This window comes from Pinus tabuliformis, chromosome X (assembly GCF_031772625.1).
Source record: "Pinus tabuliformis cultivar Carrire ecotype Pingquan chromosome X, CPIR1, whole genome shotgun sequence".
Classification (NCBI taxonomy): Eukaryota; Viridiplantae; Streptophyta; class Pinopsida; order Pinales; family Pinaceae; genus Pinus; species Pinus tabuliformis.
In genome coordinates this window covers 1391507882-1391524066 of record NC_142308.1, presented here as the reverse complement: position 1 = coordinate 1391524066, position 16185 = coordinate 1391507882, and positions in this window count along the sequence as shown.

The following is a 16185-nucleotide window of genomic DNA, read 5'->3' as shown; positions in this document are numbered from 1 at the left end:
TCCTTTGGGTTTCTGATGTCAATCCCTTGGGGTTTATTATTCCCTTAGGTTTATAATATCAATCATGGTAAACCATTGTCAATTATAGCCAACCATGGTCAACCATGGTTGAATGTCGCATTGTGATAAGGATTGTCTCACAATGAAAAAACCATGTTTATTTTAGTGTTTGTAATATTTATATTTGGGTTTACCAATGTTGGGTTTATAATATTAGTCCCTTGGGTTTAATATTATTCTCTTGGGTTCATAATCCCTTGGGGTTTTAGTATTAATCCCTTGGGTTTATTATTCCTTCGGTTTTATAATATCAATCCCTTGGGTTTATTATTCCTTTGGTTTTATAATATCAATCCGTTTGGTTTATTATTCCCTTAGGTTTATAATATCAATCATGGTCAACCATTTTTAATCATATCCAACCATGGTTAACCATGTTTGAATGCTGCATTGTGACAAGGATTGTCTCACCATGAAAACAAACCATGTTTTTTTTAGTGTTTGTAATATTAATATTTGGGTTTACAAATGTTGTGTTTATAATAATAGTCCCTTGGGTTCATAATCCATCAGGGTTTTAGTATTAATCCCTTGGGTTTAATATTATTCCCTTGGGTTCATAATCCATTGGGGTTTTAGTATTAATCCCTTGGTTTTATTATTCTTTTGGGTTTATAATATCAATCCCTTGGGTTTATTATTCCCTTAGGTTTATAATATCAATGATGGTCAATCATTTCCATCATAGCTAACCATGGTCAACCATGGTTCAATGTCGCATTGTGACAAAGATTGACTTACCATGAAAATAAACCATGTTTATTTTAGTGTTTGTAATATTTATATTTGGGTTTACCAATGTTGGGATTTTAATATTAGTCCCTTGGGTTTAATATTATTCCCTTGGGTTCATAATATTTTGGGTTTAATATTTAACTTGGGTTTATAATATCAATCATGGTCAACCATAACCATCCATGGTCAACTGTGGTCAATCATGGTCTGATATGACATTATGAAACAAATTGTCTCCACTTAGGATTTATATACCTTGGGTTTATAATATTAGCACCTTGGTTCATAACACCTTGATTCCCTTAAGTTTATAATATCAATCATGGTCAACCATTGTCAATCATAGCCAACCATGGTCAACCATGATTGAATGTCACATTGTGACAAGGATTGTCTCAACATGAAAATAAACCATGTTTATTTTAGTGTTTGTAATATTCATATTTGGGTTTACCAATTTTGTGTTTATAATATTAGTCCCTTGTGTTTAATATTATTCCCTTGGGTTCATAATCCCTTGGGGTTTTAGTATTAATCCCTTGGTTTCATTATTTCCTTGGGTTTATAATATCAATCCCTTGGGTTTATTATTCCCTTAGGTTTATAATATAAATGACGGTTAACCATTGTCAACCATAGCCAACCATGGTCAACCATGGTTCAATGTCACATTGTGAGAAAGATTATCTCACCATGAAAATAAACCATGTTTATTTTAGTGTCTGCAGTATTTATATTTGGGTTTACCAATGATGGGTTTTTAGTATTATTCCCTTGGGTTTAGTATTATTCCCTTGGGTTCATAATGTCTTGGGTTTATTATTAACTTGGGTTTATAGTATCAATCATGGTCAACCATAACCAACCATGGTCAACTGTGGTCAATCATGGTCCGATCTCACATTATGAAACAAATTTTTTGTACTTAGGGTTTATATACCTTGGGTTTATAATATTAGCCCCTTGGGTTTAATATTATTACCTTAGGTTTACAACCCCTTGGGGTTTTAGTATTAATCCATTGAGTTTATTGTTCTTTTGGGTTTGTAGTATCCATCACTTGGGTTTTTATTTCACGGTCAACCATGGTTTATTATCAAGTCAATCATGGTCAACCCTAGTCCAACATGGAATTGTGATAAGGATTGTCTCAATATGAAAATAAACGATGGTCAACCATATTTATTTTAGTGTTTATAATATTTATCTTAGGGTTTATATACGTTGGGTTTATAATATTAGTCCCTTGGGTTTGATATTATTCCCTTGGGTTCATGATCCCATCGGGTTTTAGTATTAATCCGTTGGGTTTATTATTCCTTTGGATTTATAATATCAATCCCTTGGGTTTATTATTCCCTTAGGTTTATAGTATCAATCATGGTCAGCTTTTTAATCTCTTGTGTTTTTAATATCGATCCCTTGCGCTTCTTGATCCCTTGGGTTTTTAATATTTATCCCTTGGGTTCACTAATTCATTGGGTTTATAATATTAAATAGTTGGGTGTATTAGTTCCTTGGGTTTATAATATTAATAATTCCTTTGGTTTATTATTCCCTTGATTTTAAAATATTAATTCTTAGGCTTTATTAATTCAACCTTGTTTATTTTAGTATTTTTAATATTTATCTTAGGGTTTGTATACATTGGGTTTATAATATTAGTCCCTTTTGTTTAATATTATTCCGCCGGGTTCATAATCCCTTGGGGTTTTAGTATTAATCCCTTGGGTAATAATAATATAATATTATAATAATAATAATAATAATAATATAATAAATATATTATATAATAACAATAATAATACAATAAATATATTATATTATTATAATAATAATACATTATTATTATTATTATTATTATTATTATTATTATTGTTCTTAATATAATAACTATTAATTGAATTGAGGCTTTTGTGATCCATATCAAATTTTTGAGACATGTAATCACATCAAAATTTATTTGTCAATGCGTTTCGAACCACCAAATGTGGTTCATCATCACGATAAGATAATATATTATTATTATAATAATATATTATTATTATTATAATATTATTATCCGTTATTATTATTATTAATTAATATTACTAATATTATTATTATAATATTAATATAATAATCATAAATATATAAATATATAAGAATATCATTGTTATTATTTATATAGTTATTAATAACATAAATAGTTGGTATTTAAAAAAATACACATAATAATTCCCTTAGCACAATTCTAATTATTTTTTAGACAAATTTTCGACAATAATCACATCCAAATTCATTTGTCGATGCGTTTCGAATCAACGAGTGTGGTTCATCATCATGATAGGATAATATATTATTATTATAATAATATTATAATATTATTATAATATTATATCCATTATTATTATTATTAATTAATATTACTAACATTACTATTATAATATTATTATGATTAATATTATTATTATAATATGTTAGGTCCCTATACTACTAAGTGCAACCCCTTATTGTTATTAGTACAACCCCCTTATTGTATTGTTGTGCCCATGTAGTCCCCATATTATTATTGTGCCCCATAGAAGCCCATTATTGTTATTATTGTGCCCTTACATTATTATTGTTATGTCGGCTTTGATTATATTATGACCCCTTAGACTCTTATATATATATAAAGGAGGTCTTGTCATTTGTATCATATAAGAATTGTTCATTTGTGTAATGCAAAGGAGGTTTCCCCCTTGAATAGGCTTATTTCTAAGGCGTTGATCTATCTTTTCTATCTTTTTGTGAGATGGTTTCATAACATTTGGTATCAGAGCTTTGGATTCTAGGGTTTCATTGCTACAAACAGGTCATCATGGCATTGTCGCTATAACATTTTTCCTGTGATGTTTCAGAAGCTAAAGAAAACCCATTTGAGAAGAAATCATGCCGAATATTGCGTCTGAATTTTAGATCTTTTCTCACTATATGTTTGGATATATGATTTGCGGAAGTTACGGTTTTTGCAAGCTCCATAATTTCATCTAAAACAGGTCATCTTGGAAGTTTTGCTATAACATGTTTACTACGAAGTTTCAAAAGCTAAAAAATAAACCCATTTGAGAAGAAAGCGGTTTGAAACTTGGGTCTGAATTTCAGATCTTGTCTCGCTATATTTTTGGATATATGATCTAAGGAAGTTAGGGTTTCTGCAGACTCCCAAATTACATCTTAAACAAGTGACCTTGGGAAAAATTTTATAACGTTATCTTTGAGCATCAGATTGAAATTTCATAAGAAGTTACAAAAAGAGAATGGACTGTAGTGTTCTGTGCATATTTTTCAGATTTGAAGGTCAAAAAAATGACACATGGCAGTTCATACAAGTTTGCTCTTTTGAAAAAATATATAATCAGGTTATCTTGGGAGATTGTGCATAACTCTTTCTTGGAGAATCCAATTTGGGTACTACAGGTCGTGATTTCAGAACTGAAAGATTTGAAATTACAGAGTTACAGTCTTTCAAGATCGAGCTCCTAAAATCTAGAAAAGGAAATATGAGCAAGTTTGATGGCAAGGATCCGGTAAATTGGATACTACAGATGGAGCAATATTTTGATCTACATGAGGTGCAATTGTTACAAAAGGTACATATTGCATCTTCATATTTAGAACCAGATCAATTTTTATGGTATAAAGGGCTTTGTTCTCGTAAACCACTTGTTGCGTGATCAATTTTCATGGAGGAAATGATAGCACATTATCAGGATACAAAGAGAAACACCTTATTTAGCCAATTTATAAATCTCAAACAAAAGTGTTCAATGGCAGAGCACATTGAGGACTTTCAAAAATTGAATATAATGGAAAATGATATTCCAGAGAAGCAGAGGATTGATGCCTCCATAGGGACTTTAAAGGATAACATTCAACATGAGGTTCACCTTTGGTAACCTGATTCATTGGAGAAGGTATTCAAGTTTGCAAGAAAAGTGGAAAGAAAAATTATGGAAATAAGGAATTCTACCCCTCACAACTATAAAGATGGAAGTGTTGTTTCTCCTAGCCTTCCACAACCTACAATGGTGACACCACAACAATTGGAAGAAAAAAGAGCAAAAGGACTTTATTACAATTGTGAGAACAAATACATTAAAGGTCTTAAGTGTGCTGAGAAGAAATTATTTTACATTGATTTTGAAGAGGAGGAAGAAAATGATCAAGAAACATCAAAAGAAGAGGATATACACCAGGTAACAACCCTAGAGAGAGAAGAAATGAATGCTACCATATCTTGTAAAGCATTGGCAAGAATTACCACTCCTCAAACTCTCAAAATAGAAGGACATATCAAGAAGAAAAAGGTTCAAGAAGTGAAAGATCACGTCAAGAAAGAAGAAATGAATCCAACCATATATTTTAATGCACTGGCCGGAATTACCACTCCTCAAGCTATCAATATATAAGGACATGTCAAGAAGAAAAATGTTCAAGAAGTGAAAGATCACATCAAGCATCAAGAAATTAATTTGACCATATATTGTAATGCATTGGAAGAAATTACCATTCCTCAAACTCTCAAGGTAGAAGGACATATCAAGAAGAAAAATATTCAAGAAGTGAAAGATCACATCGAGCATCAACAACAAGTTCTCCAACTTTTAAAAGATAACACCACTTTGGTGCAGAATCGAATGAAACAACAGGCAAATCAACATTGCAATGAAAGAAGTTTTGATGTAGGCGATTGAGTATTTTTATGGCTACATCTCAAGCAAACTATTTATGAGAAGGAAATGTTGGCAATACTACATGCACTTAAGAAATGGCAACCTTACCTAATGGGAAGACACTTCAAGGTAAAAATGAATCATGATATTCTTAAATACTTTTTAGAACAAAGATTATCTTTAGAAGAACAAAAAAAATGGGCCATAAATATGTTGGGTTATGACTTTGAAATCGTCTACAAAAAAGGGAAGAAAAATGTTGTTGCATATGCACTCTCAAGAAAGGATGAGGATGTGGAAGCATTGTTTTGTGTTATTTCTATTATCCAACCAGATTGGATAAACGAAGCAAGTGATGAATGGAAGAAGGATGAATAAGTGTGGCCACTCATCCAAAAGTTGTAGAAGATCCCAGTTCAAACAATATTGCTAGAACTTGACGAGGAAGGAAAAATCATATTGGAACCTGGAGCAGTCACAAAAACAAGAACCCGAAAGCTATGAAATCGATCAATTTTAGAGTATCTCATCAAGTGGAAGAACTTACCCACTGAAGATTCCACATGGGAGGACAAGAATTTTATATAGAAGCATTAAGAACTACTCAAGCATTGAGGACAACACATTTTGAAGGAGAGGGGCATGTTAGGTCCCTATACTACTAGTGTAACCCCTTATTGTTATTATTACAACCCCCTTATTATATTGTTGTGCCCATGTAGTCCCCATATTGTTATTATTGTGCCCCATAGAAGCCCACTATTGTTATTGTTATGTTGGCTCTGATTATATTATGACCCCTTAGACTCCTATATATAGAAAGGAGGTCTTGTCATTTGTATCATCCAAGAATTGTTCATTTGTGTAATGTAAAGGAGGTTGCCCCCTCGAAGAGGCTTATTTCTAAGGCATTGATCTATCTTTTTTATCTTTTAGTGAGATGGTTTCATAACATAATAATATAATAATAAATATATTATGTTATTATAATAATAATACATAATAATAATAATAATAATTATTATTATAATTAGATTATTATAATAATATTATGATAATTTAATATTATTATTAATAATTAATATTACTAATATTATTATTATGAATTAATATTACTATTATTATTATTATTATATTATAATAATTATATAATAAATATATAAGAATATGGTTATTATTGGAGTTGTCTTTGGTGCATCTTTTTGGATTTTCTGGTGCTGGAATCTGACAAAAAACAATTGTGGTGAAATCTTGATTTGTGTTTTTTAAACTAGTTTTTTGACTGTATATATGGATTCAGCACCCTGAAAAAGCCCTAGGGAACTTCTATTGTGCAGGTTTACCCATCAAACTTGTGATTTCAATGAATTCCTGTCGGATTTTAGAGAAATTAGACTCGAAAATCCATTGGAAAAGCTTCCAAAAAATTGCACTAAAGACAACTTCGTTATTATTTATATAGTTATTAATAATCATAAATAATTGGTGTTTAAAAAATATACATAATACTTATTAATGTGTTTGATATAAGCCTATTGGTGTATATCAACCACATTGGAAAATGTGGTTGTATATATGCTTCATATACACCTATCGACGTATATCAACCACATTGGTAAATGTAGTTGTGCTAGTCCTAACTACTACCAACATAATTAAGCCGATGATTTGGAAGTTAGTCCTTCCAAAATGTAATCAGCTATATTCATGAAATAACATACATTGATTATACTTATCTCTACTTATGCTCTTGTACTTGATATGTATGCTTTGAATACTATATAAAATATTCATAAGTTGGTTAACTCATGAGAAATGGCATACAATGTGAACATAAGCATATTCCTAACTACTACCCACATAATTAAGCTGATGGGTTGGAAGTTAGTCCTTTGCATGGGTGTTTTGGAGAATTTGGTATCTACGAATAAATACTAATTCCCTAGATAAGTAGCCATATCTAGAAAAATTGTTTAAAGCACTTTAGCCTTTTCCTATAAGCAATAGATAAGACAAAGAAGATGAGAAGACCTACTTGTAGTTCCTCTTTCTTCTTGTCTCCATTGTATTGATCCCATCGCTCCCTCCCATACTTAACATGCTTGAGAAGTACCTGTAAACACAAACATAAGACATGAAAGAACCAGTCAAAGCAAAAGATCTATTGAATACAAGTAAATGGAATCAAATACATTCACACATATAAGCATCATATATCAATACAAACATATGGGAAAAAGGTTAAAATACTTTATTGAATAGAAGAAGAAATTACAACCATCATGTCTCATTCAAAGTCATTTCTCCAGCTTGGATCCCATCCACATCACATCAAAATCATGATAAACTTGTAGCATAACACTACTTGTCTCAAAGCCAATTCTCATAGCAACATTATCTCCTTGCAATTCAACATAGTCTAGCCCTTGATCACTTAGATGAGTGTTCCATTTATAGGAGGATGTAGGAGGTTATGTCATAAATGGGGGTATTGAATGGCCTTCCCTACTTAGAATTAGTTCCATGGAGGAAGGGATGAGAGGATAGGATGCATCTTAACTCATTCCTCATCCATTTTTGAGCTCATAGGAGTTAATAAGTGAGGGAAACTTCTAGATGACTCCAAGAGATAAGAATATTCCCAAAACCTTATGTGAATTTCGCTCAATCTTGCCCAAGGCAGGTGAAAGAGGGCCTAAGTGCTCTACAGAGAACCCTGGCATGGACTCAACTACTCTGTAGCACACCCTTACATGGGCCTACCTGCATTGATCCCTTTAGAGGTCATTTCAGGATGTCTTCAAGTCATGAAACTGTCTGGGAAGGATGCATTCAAAAGGGTGGTTTGTTTAGGGCATGTAGCGACCAGAATAAGGGTTTGATGAGCCCTAAAACGCTGATTTGGATGATGGGATTGATGTGCACAAATGGATCTGTAACAACTGCCCCCTAAAGCATGAAGTCGAAAAATGAAAATATCGAATGAAATGCTTTATGATGTGATGAGGAGGTTTTGAAGTGGAAGGTGACTTGCATCAATTACAACACATATATCATGATATTTTGATTTTTACATGAATTGTTGAGGGAAGACATACCCATGCTCAACATATAAACTCTCATTACATGTACATAGAGAATCATCTACAGATATAGACCCATGATCAGAATGACCATTAATGTAAAGCCATTGTACATATGATTTAGTACTCCCGAATTCGCAGCCCAAATGGATGAAACTAGATCCTGAGTCTTTTATCTTGTTCAATCATTCGCTCAAGTATGAGTCTTACCATGTGAATATGTGATCTGAATTCGAACATGGGAAGACACTGCCTGATTACCAGCCAATTATGTAAGCTGTTAACAGACGCGAGAGAAATCACTGATAATGATAATGATCCTCAAGGTACTGCAGTACATTCTGCATGGTGTGAATGGATGATTTGATGTCGAACACCATACAAAGTCTTTCGGTCAAAGGTCATTGATGTCAACTTATCACCGGAAGCGAGAAACCTGCCATGGATGTATGCAAGCCTCAAGGTACTGGAAGGGTGTTTCTAAGTCAACTTATTGGATAATGAGCTGATGTTGACAAGAAGCAACTTGTCATAGGAGGGCCTTGATGTATCCCACATCAACGAAATGAAACAAGTGTAATGATTTTGGAGACGGAATTTGACTGAAGACACAAGGTTCAGGAATGACGGTCATGAAAATGAAGGTTTATGGTATTGCAAAGGATGAATTTTGACTAGATGACTTCTCTTGAACATGTTGGCAACACTGAAATGAATTATTAGCATTGACCCAAAACAAAGTGATGGATGGTATGATAGACCAATGGTATGATAACCATCAAGCTGATAACCCAACCCAAATAATCATGGTGATGGAGTGAAAGTGTCATGTTCAAGAGCAACCTGCTACCATAAAGTGGTTTTCCCCTTTTTCCCATTTTCCCCAGTCATTGCTGACCAATACCTCTTTATTTTTTATCAAGCTTGAGGAGGATAACATATGCTTGTTGTATAATTCCACCCTTCGGGTGAATCCATCGCTATGTGACGTTTTAACGAGTCTAGTGAAGGTGAAACTTAGTCTTGTCTAGATGGAAAAGTTTGTTGCTAGTTAATGTTTTAACAAGTTTAATGACAAAGTTAACTTGCTCCTTTTCACATTTAGAGAGTTTGAAAAGGGACAAGAAGAAAACACCACAAGTTCTTTTTTGTAGATTTGTCTCTCAAGCCCGAAAAAGCATAAAACAATATGAGAGAGAACCTATTGACCATGTTTGGTCAACGTATTCCTTTTTCATAGTTAATCTATCTCAGCCCAAAAAAGTGTTAAACTTATACTGAGTAGATGTCGTTTCCAATCCGTTCACGAGATGAAAAGGATAAGCGTTTGACAACCTTTTCATGTTTAGCGAGTCTGAAAAGAGCTTAAAGAGGACTCCAATTTGAGGAACGAGTGGTGTCTAGGATAGCAACTAGTTCCGATGATGTTGGAACTTCTCAAAACATGTTGATTTATGTGAAGAGGCTGGCTAATAAGACCACTCATTGCAACTGTTCCTCAAAAAGGGTAAAACAACCAAGTGAAAGCGTATGATCGGCCAAGTAGATAGTGATGATGGAAGGAGAAAAACCAAGGCTCATCTGATAGAAAAGGCTGATAGAATGGCAATCACGAGGGTTAAAATGGAGATGGGTTCATTTTTACACAAGCTTGAACCGTAGAGAACTATGCTTGGATTTAGTTTCATGTTTACACAAGCTTGAAATGACAAACTATGCTTGGAATCAGTTTCATTTTTACACAAGCTTGAAACGAAAAACTATGCTTGGATTCAGTTTCATTTTTACACAAGCTTGAAATGAAGAACAATGCTTGAGATTGGTTTACATGCCCCTAGCATGATGAAAGGGAGAGTCTCCTGTAACCAGATGGAAGTTGCTGCGGTGAAGTAAGACGGTTATCCAACACCATTTTGGCTTCGTCCAAATAGGGACAAAGGCGAATGGGGTGATTCCCTTCACATAACCTACATGGAAACTTAACTTCACCACTAGGTGCATGCCTCCCAAGCTTCATTACATTCACCTAAGTAGACTACTTGTGGCTATTTGGTGGATGGAATGAAGGTTCGTTTATGAGATCAAGTGAAAGACCGGACTATGATTTTACGAGATCTAATCAAATACTCGACTTGGAACTTTGCTCCAGGGGACCTTGTTTTATTTTTTAATGAGCTTGATACAAGACAAGGAATTATGATTAGATTCCTTGTTTCATTTTTTAACGAGGTTGACACAAGACAAGGAACTATCCTCATACTCCTTGTTTCATGTTTTAACGAGCTTGACACAAGACAAGGGACTACACTCATATCCTTGGTTTCATTTTTTAACGAGGTTGACACAAGACAAGGAACTATCCTCATACTCCTTGGTTTCATTTTTTAACGAGGTTGACACAAGACAAGGAACTATCCTCATGGGAGTTGTTTCATTTTTTAATGAGGTTGACATAGTAAAAGAACTATCCTCATTTTCCTCGATCACGACTCATAAGAGGTCATGAATTCTAAGAGGTCCTCATCATATGGGAGAACAATGCTCTGGAAGGCATTTGTAGCAAGGAATACTTTGAGAGATCTCGTTCCAATGCCCCTAATACATAATGGACAACATCATTGAATTGATCATCAGTTGATGTAGCCATGGAATGGGTTGCCACATAATTAACCCGTGGCAGGGATGATACCATTGGTACAAAAAGACCATTTGGAGAAGATGGTTGATTGGAAGCCATATTTGGACTGGGAAATGAAAGCTGATCATTGGTGACAATTCTGCCTTCATGCAGGAAACAAATCACTTGAAAGAGTTTTGAAACAATAGCTCTCATGTCATAAACATAGTCGCGCCCAAGAAGTAGATTGTAATCTAAAGGGCCTGGGACTACCATCAAATTTAGATAAATGATTTTTCCTCCCAAAGTAATAGGCAACTAAGGAAGGATACCTAATGGTTGACTGGTTCCTCTGTTAAAATCCATTAGATTCTAGGTAACAAGCACAAGTGGCGGCGAACCGAGCGCTTTACAAGCAGTGGAGGAAAGGATACTCACAGATGCACCTTCATGTATAATAGTGCAAGGTACATCATATTACAAACCTATACTATGATTTGGAAAGGTACATAAGAAGGAAGACGACATCCGACCAGTCGATTCAAATCAAAGGAAGTGACCACACTAATTGGAGGGGGTATCATAGAAACGAGAGTATTATCCCCTTGTGTTACGAGAACGGGAGGATTTTCCTCCTGTCTTGATGGAACAAGAGGGTTGCCTCCAAGCTGTTTGGAATCTGAAGAAACAAAAAGAAGCTAAGTATCATATTCACTCTCTTCAGGAAAGGTATGATTAACTGAAGGCGAAATTGAGTCAACTATTTCCTTGACCTGTGATTGGTCAAGTCTAGACTCATGGGATTCACATTTAGAGAGAGTGGGTTTGACCGACGGTTGATTTGGGTTAGTCACTTTATCAACTAGTGAAGGAATAAGGGCGAGTTTCTGTAACTAGATGGAAGTTGTTGCGGGGAAGAAGGACAATTATCCAACACTTTTTTGGCTTCATCCAGATAGGGACAAAGGTGAATGGGGTGATTCCCTTCACATAGCCTATAGGGAAACTTAACTTTACCCTTCTTTCCATGAACTTTGCTACCACTAGTTGATGGTGTGTCACCAGCATGATCTCTAGAAGTTGGTGACACAGGATGATGTGAATGGGAAGACCATTCTTCTAAGATCTGAGGAATACCAGAACAATTTATAAGAAGATGGCCTCCCACACAAAGTTTGCATGGATATCGAACTTTGTGAGGCTTGACGCCCGTTTTCTCATCAGATGTTGCATTCAAAGCAATGGTTGCTTGGTTGCCCCTCTACTGAATTTGCTTCTTCTTCTTCTTCTTCTTCCCTTTATTCTTCTTTTTAGCCACCTGGTTACTAGTACCAATACTTTCACTAGGCGAAGAGGAAGAAGGGGAGGAAGAAACAAAGTTTGCATGGATATCGAACTCTGTGAGGCTTGACGGACGTTTTCTCATCAGATGTTGCATTCAAAGCAATGGTTGCTTGGTTGCCCCTCTACTGAATTTGCTTCTTCTTCTTCTTCTTCCCTTTCTTCTTCTTTTTAGCCACATGGTTACTAGTACCAATACTTTCACCAGGTGAAGAGGAAGAAGGGGAGGAAGAAACAACCGAGGAAGAAGGAAAAGGGTCAACTTTAGGATCAACTTGAGGTTGATTTTGTCAAGTTGGTGGTGTACTCGATTGCGGAGAAATCACGACATTTTGAACCAAGGAGGTTGAAAACAACCATATTGGCAAGCTAATGGTAAGTCCTAGAAGGGACAATGTAGCCAAATAAGGAGCACCAATATTTCCAAAAGGAGGAAAAGGACAAGGATTCCCAACAAAAGGAATTCCTTGATCAGTGGACTCCAGATTTGTCGCCATATGTCTCAAGCTAAGATCAAATAAGGAGCGAGTGTGGAGGATGTTATCCGTGGTCAATTAATTTTATTTTAATCAAAGTAACATAACAAAAAAAAGAGGGATAATCTAGGAAAAAGTTTTACCAAGCAATTGTGAACTGTAGAATACCTCCCGACGAACCGAGAAGTATGGGCATACAATCTCCCCGAATGCTGTGTTTGGTGTATCACAGTGTACAAGGTGGCTAACTCGGTTACCTAAGGATGACTAGCAACCTTGTGTTGTCCTCCCATATATACCCGAAAGTATGTGGAGGCCCAATCCGTATTATCACTGTCTAATGCAAAACCGCACAGTGAGAGCATTCTCTGTTGGTAATTGACAACTAATCAATGTAAATTTGGGTAAAATTGTATTAGTTATTGACAAGTTAGTTTCATACCGAATCCGTAGTTATGTAACTGAGGAGGCTCATATAAAACTGATGAATGCCCGAACCATTGTATGGAGAACCATTTTATTGATTAAATAGAAATTCCAATCCCTTGCACCATGGATGTTTCCTTGACACTCTCTTAGGGTTTTACCACATAAATCCTAAGTTATTACTTGTATGGTTATATTTAGTTTCATTTTATTTCTTGTTTTGATAACCTCCTCTAACTACAAATGGTATTAGATCAATCTGTTGAGTAGGGGTGATTTTAGGGGCGAATGTTCGCCCTTTGGCGAAATTAAGGGATTTTAAATTTTTAGTGGGTGAATATTTTGTATCATAGTACATTTTTACAAATCACCTCAAATAGGCCACCTTATTTTAAGGGAGAGGGTAAAAAAGGTAAATTTAGCCCTTGAAATTAGGAGTTACAACCTTCCATTCGCCCATTTTCAAGAATAGGTTTTATTTAAGTGAATCCATTCGCCCATTTTCAAGAATAAGTTTTATTTAAGTGAATCCTATGGGCCAAATTCCCAAATACCATATTTATAAAAGAGGTATGGTAAATAAATAAAGCATTTTTTATATTTACTCCATAAGTCACCTTATATACATGCAAGGGTGTAAGCAAATAAAAATATAAGTGGAGGTATGGTAAATAAATAAAATGTCTTTTTATACTTACTCAAAAGGTATGGTAAATAAATAAAAATATAAATAAACTAGAGGCATGGTAAATAAATAAAACCTCTTTTTATATTTAGTCCATAACCCTCGTTCTATTTATGAAGGCTCAAGAAAGAGGTTTTATTTAAGTGAATCCTATGGGCCAAATACCATATTTGTAAAAGAGGTATGGTAAATTATTAAAAATATAAATAAGGGAGAGGTATGGTAAACAAATACAACATTTTTTTATATTTACTCCATAAGTCACCTTGTATTTATGAATGGTATGGTAAATTAATAAAAATATAAATAAACGAGAGGTATGGTAAACAAATAAAACATTTTTTTATATTTATTCCATAAGTCACCTTATATTTATACTATGGGACAAATACCATGGACTAGATTCTTATTAATACCATGCAAAAAAACATTATTAACCCTAATATTAGTATTAATAAAATAAAAATGGCACATGGTATTGACCCATGGTATTCACCAAAATGGCACATGGTATTGACCCATGGTATTCACTTGGAATGTAGCCTATTTAAATGGGGGAATTAAACCAGCATAGATCCATCTTTACTCTGGATCTACTAACCCCCGAGAGGTATCAAATATCGTGATATGAAAACTAGCATAGAGTGAAAAAATATTTGATCCGATCAAGAGTAAAAATGGATGTTGTAATTTAATGTATGTTAAACATTTTAGCTTGGTTAAAATAAAAATCAACTATTCATTTTATTAATTTTTATAAATTACTAATAGTAATTTTTAAGCTCCAGGTTTATGATAACCCATGGTATTGACCCATGGTATTCATGTGAGCATAGACTATTTAAAGGGGAAATTCTATCTTAGATCCATCTTAATTCTGGGTCTACCAAGTGCTCAGAGGGAGATTTCATCCCCCTAAGAGTGGTAGATGTGGAGTTAAGATGGATATAAGTTGGTTTTTATGATAATGAAGATATTGAACAGACTTAGGAAATTATATTGTAAAAACATCTTAAGGTGAATGGTTAAAGCATAGATATTGGACAAGTATATTTGTATACTTCTGTTTTAAACTGAAACAATCCAGGGCTAAAAGGAATGGATTGATTGCACTAGTCATCCTTCTATAACTTTCCAACATATGCTGGAGTAAACAGATTGTAATTTGGGTAATTTTTCTAATTGCAAACGGGAACATACTTGTGTATTGGCAGGGTGGTTATGAGGTCCCTAGAAGTGGACTAAATAGATTGTAATTTGGGTAATTTTTCTAATTGCAAACAGGAACATACTTGTGTATTGGCAGGGTGGTTACGAGGTCCCTGGAAGTGATGAATTTGAATTTTTCTTGGTTTTATATATAGTATTAGGTTTTTTCTCATGCTTTCTGTGAATTGCACGGGTGAATTTTATCCTACACCCACTAGGTTATCGATATGTAATTTCGGTAATTTTGATTTCAAAAGATATTTTAAAGAAATGCAATGATTTCATTTATGTATTAAATAAACATAAGATTTTATAATTGAGTAAAATATTCGCCATGCCTGGTGAGAGATTCACCAAAAAATTATATATACATATCATATTATTGATAAAATCACCTTCCATTTTTCCTATATACCATGGAGATTCGCCTATTTATTATACATGTATATTTAGGGGGGGTTCTTAAAATTTTCCCTACTATTGAGTGAGCCGGATATAGGCTGCCTTAAGGAATAAAGCCGTCTAAGAGCATCATAGTTAGCCAAAGCCCCTATTAAAAATTGCTGCCCAGAGGTTGACGAGGAGACAATTTTTTTTGAGGAGCTGGACGAATTTTTTTTTTTTAAAGAGAAGCCGTTGATTTTTTTTTTAACGAGGAGCTGCTGAGTTTTTTAAAGAGGAGCCCGATGAGTTTTTTTAAGAGATAGCTACTGTCGAGAGGAGTAACTACCATCGAGAGAGGAGCTGCTAAGCAGAGTTTTTTCTTTTAAGAGGAAGCCACCTAATTTTCTTGAAGATAGTCACTGTCGAGGGCTTCAACTATTGGTCCTACCTGACAGAGTAGATATTATGAGCC